At 36.4% G+C, this 5,090-nt stretch overlaps 1 long non-coding RNA gene across 1 annotated transcript in view; it reads left to right on the top strand.

The window, feature by feature from the left end:
* Positions 1-778: 778 nt before the first annotated feature.
* LOC106883808 (uncharacterized) overlaps positions 779-5,090 on the top strand; it is a 10,996-nt gene continuing 6,684 nt past the window's right edge. The window contains exons 1-3 of the long non-coding RNA XR_008264178.1: positions 779-1,486; positions 3,096-3,562; positions 4,624-4,714. This is a non-coding gene — a long non-coding RNA (uncharacterized LOC106883808). The remainder of the gene's footprint in view (positions 1,487-3,095; positions 3,563-4,623; positions 4,715-5,090) is intronic.

Consider the following 5,090-nt stretch of genomic DNA (forward strand, 5'->3'; position numbering starts at 1 on the left):
TGTTTCGTATCTCTTGCGGGGGTAGGGACAGCTTTACCTCGAAACCATCTCGATTCATTTTATTTTCATGTCTTCCGAATTCCTCGATATTTAATTCGGTCTCTCGACATTTTGAAACATCGACAAAATTCCTTTTATTTGCTTTCAGTTTATTGTCCATTTCTCAGACCGCCTCTAACAACTCCTCCACAGATGACGATATGTCTGAGAAGCTATAGTCTTCCACAGACATGCCTTTGCCATGCTATCTCTTCTCTTACGAGAAGAGAAAGAACAAACAACCGTAGACACACAAACTGCCGCAAAGCAGCGCACAACAATCAAAACCTCACAAAAGCAATTCAACAGACAAAAAGCTTCTCCCGAAGAAAAGTAGATTTTTTATTTCCCACAAGGTAACAACATAGAAGGGCACATCACAATCTGATTTGGGGTCAGATGATCGAATGGTTATAACAAATATGAGATTAAAAATTCACAAAATATGAAAATATAAAAAATCGAATGATAGGACAGACCGGAAGACGTAACGGATGGAGTGGGGGCGGGTTTAATTCGGACCCCACAACTCCTGCCTCACCATTGATACCTGGGATACGTCCTGTCTCGCATTCATGAGGTTACATTCATACACAACACCCGTGCTGCATTCTTCTATCGATTTTCGAACATTTTCACAGTCAGGAATGTTTTTTCTAGTTCTATTTTCCTTTTAAGATGAAAGGTGGAGTAATTCACCAATTCAGGGCCAGAGATGAAGATGCCTGAGTTTAACCCTTTCAATTTCGTCACCCAAATCACCTCTCTCGCAATTGCTACTACAATGAGGAAACAATTCTTACCTTCTTTCGATATGAAATCGGACGGGTCAATTTTTACTATAGACTCAGCCGATAGCTGTACTCTTCCTGCACTTAAACAACAGCTGTTCAGTATAAACCTACACGTTTAACACCTCCAAACACTGAACAATAGCGTGCGGGACAGTTTCCCTATCTCACCCACATCTTGGACAGGTCGATGGGTCGTGGCCACCATGCTTTGTGAGCATGTCCTGGATAGATAAGGCTCCTCGGTAACACTGCCATGCCAGAGATTTCTGAAAATTGTCTAGGATCTTTGGCCCGAATGTACGTTCGAACAGACTGACCAGCTTATTATCATCGAAACCTAGGTTTTCCCCAAAGGTATCGTCACATTCTGCCTTTACCAACCCTCTATAAAAGAATGTGGTGGAACCACTAGAACAGGCATTACCCGAGCCTCTCCTGAAGAAAAGTCTAAAGAATTCTGGAATGCACCTTATATATTATTTGTAAATTTACATGCAAATTGTCACGACTACATTTTGTCTTATTACCACGTATGCAAGTATACTCAGAGTTTTTATAAAAAATATTGCGTGTTATTTTCTTTACTGAGAGAAAAATGTAATTTTACGCACGAGCTAAAAACAATTTTCGGATTCTGGAGTTGTACGTGCCTGGTAAGTAAACTTGATCTCACACAGACCTCATTTAAAGCTTAAAACGTTATATTGTGGAAGGACTGCTTATAAACACACAAAACTATTAAATTCACTTTAAATTTGAATTAATTTCATGTGTACCAGTGACCATAGTTGAGTGCCGAAAACTTTAACACTTCACGAAATAAATTTGAAGTGAATTTATCTAATGATTCTTCTGCAATGGAATTTTTTGGTTAAATTAAAATAGTTTGGAATCTGAAGTTCATACCAGTTAATACAGCTGATAAAAGTTAGTGTCTTTGGATCTTTTTTAAAACGGGGGCCACATTTTTCATTAACGAAACACTTTGAAACTTGGATCACTGGTAGAATGTGTCATATAAAACATCTTTTTCTCTTAGTCTTCTTAAAAAAAAAAGAAATCCATAAATTATTCCATGTTAAAGTTGTCGTATTTCTGTAATTTCAACCAATCACTGACGTCCATTCAGCCGATATACATTAAGTGCCGACTACATAAACAAACGATTCTGAAACAATTAACCCTAACCCTAACTCTAACCCTAACCCTAACCCTAGGGCTAGAGTTAGGGTTAGGGTTAGGGTTAGGGTTAAAGCAAATTTAAAATGAAAAAAGCAAATAAAACGAAGAATCGTTTGTTTATGTAGTCGGCACTTAATGTATATCGGCTGAATGGACGTCAGTGATTGGTTGAAATTATCGAAATAAGACAATTTTTTACATGAAATAAATTCGAATACAAAAATATTTTTCTGTTCTATAACACAAAATAGATAAGTATACGAAGTTTGAAAGTCTTTCGGTACCAAAAGCACTACGTAAAACATTAATGAAAAATGTGGCCTCCGTTTTAAAAAAGATCCGTGTCTTTTATTTCAGTACCATTGCTACTGACTCCTGTTGTTGCATGCTGCAGTTGGCAGTTGGTTACTAAGGCTGCTTAGTTTCTCTGTGCCTCTTTTCTCTTCCGACTGTCAGACTCGAACTCATTATAAGATCTCTTTACGAAAAGTATACGTTGCAAACACTGCGTTGTTCCCAAGTTCATTTTTGTTACATTTAAGGTGACGTAATAATAGTTCAGTTTCTGTACTTCTTGATCGCTTTTTGTTGCTGACGATTTGTGTGTGTTAAATCTCCGAGGTAAGTTTGTCTGAAATGCTTACTGAAAACCAAATGATACAAGAATTTAGCGTTTCTATAGAGGGGAATCGGATATTATACAGAGCGTCAAAAACTATAATTATTTCGGCTGTGTAAGTGTTAAGCATCGTAAACTATGATTCTGCTAATACAGAAATAAACTAAGAATAAAATAAAATAATGTTTTTAAATTAGAGTGGATTCGCTCTTTTTTTCTACTATTTTTCAGATTTGATGCATTTAATTTTTTTTTTAGCTTTAAGTTCTGCACCTCAGATGTTCAAAACATAAATCTAAAAACATAAAAAGGAATTTAAAAGAAAATCAAAGCTGTGAAAGATCGGGGGCAAGATGAATTTTTTTCTTTTGTAGAATCGTAATCTTCAATGCTTAAAACATATACATGTTACGAAATTGCGTTTTTGATGCACTAGATAATTTCTATCTGTTTTCTTACAGGCACACCAAAAAATTCCAGTCCGATCCCTGAGATCTACAAAATCGCTTTAAATGCATTTTTGATAAGAGGAACATTCTACGGCTATGTCAAAACAGCCAAGTCGAGCCGCGAGGGACCAAAATATCAAAAAGAAGGAATTTCTGATTGCATAAGATTCACACAATAATTTTTAATCCAAGTAATGTTAAAGTATAAGATCTGTTAAAACCGAAATGAACGTAATGATATTGCTATACATAATGCTATATGAAAGAGAGAAAAAAAAAGTAAGCTTGAGATCAAAGAATATGATTGCGAAGTCAAAAGGCAGACGACAAAAATTATCAATCCTGAACTTGAAAAACAAAAATATCAAGCTTGCAAAAGAAGACCAAAACTAATGTTTAGTGATTACTAGATCTTTATCTGTCGCCACATTACCGGTGAAAATGTTTGCTAATCATGCAGGCGTAGGAGTAGCTGTGTGGTAAGTAGCTTGCTTACGAACCACATGGTTCCGGGTTCAGTCCCACTGCGTGGCACCTTGGGCAAGTATCTTCCACTATAGCCTCGGGCCGACCAAAGCCTTGTGAGTGGATTTGGTAGACGGAAACTGAAAGAAGCCCGTCGTATATATGTATATATGTATATATATATATATGTATGTGTGTTTGTGTGTCTGTGTTTGTCCCCCAACCATCGCTTGACAACCGATGCTGGTGTGTTTACGTCCCCGTAACTTAGCGGTTCGGCAAAAAGAGACCGATAGAATAAGTACTAGGCTTACAAAGAATAAGTCCTGGGGTCGATCTGCTCGACTAAAGGCGGTGCTCCAGCATGGCCGCAGTCAAATGACAAGTAAAAGAGTAAAGAGAGTAAGAGTACCTTCTTTTAATAGTAGACTGTTATATAGTGAAAGCCTCGTTAGTTACTATGGTGACAACAATCTATCTATCTTTATTTCTTTCTCAAGATTCATTTTGATTGGAATTTTAGTTTTCTCCTTTTTTTTTCTATTTTTGAAAAGAAAAGCTCTACATTGTATTATGTCCCCTCTGTGCTCGGCCTTGTGTGGCTAATAAAGAAACTTATCTATCACACACACAAACTAACCCCATCCCCGCCCCACCAAATATTGTTATATGGTGAAAGTCTTGTCTTGAAACCGCGTTGCATTGCGTTGTCTCTATGTTGAAAGACAAACAGAAACATACAAACACATACAGAAATACATACACACACACACACAAAAATATGTATACTATATAATGAAAGTCTTTTTTAAGCTCTGTTGAGTTGTGTTGGCAGACTTGTACTTAAAATTACCTCTTTTTAATCAAAACTTGTTAGTTGCTATAGTGACAACAATATTTACGTCTTGCCTATCTTTCTATCTATCTTTCTACCTACCTACCTGCCTGCCTGCCTTTCACACACAGATTCTCTCACTGTATTTCTCTCTCAACAATAACTTTTTCTCCTCCCCTCTATCTAAAATACATTGTGACGTATATTTTGATTCCTCCCTTCTTTCCATCATTCTAATAGATGTCGTGACGGAAAAATAGAGGGAGACCCGCTTCTCTTTTATAATATGAAATTATGCAGGCATGCAAGAGGAACAGTGTTATATGCTGATGTAAGTGCTGGTTTGTTGACTTAAAGATTATGTAATAACAATAGACTAAAACGTACCAGCTGAAGCGCATATCAGATGACATGAAAGCTGTTATAACAGGAACCAGAAAAAAAAAATGAAATGCAGGTAAAAAGATTAGTCAAACGTCAGGTTCACTTACAAGTAACATTGTTACGTATACCTATAAGATAATGAAGGGTGAGAACTTACCCTATATTTTCCGAAGGTGGCGAGATAAACGTTTGTCAACGACCGTTTGGCAGAAGGGAAATGAAATTTTTATTATGATCACTACGGATCTAATTTACATAGATGATACAAAGACAAATACAAACAAATGTACAAAATGTATGAGTTCTTTTTAAAAATTTTTTAC

Source organism: Octopus bimaculoides, chromosome 5 (genome assembly GCF_001194135.2).
Source record: "Octopus bimaculoides isolate UCB-OBI-ISO-001 chromosome 5, ASM119413v2, whole genome shotgun sequence".
Classification (NCBI taxonomy): Eukaryota; Metazoa; Mollusca; class Cephalopoda; order Octopoda; family Octopodidae; genus Octopus; species Octopus bimaculoides.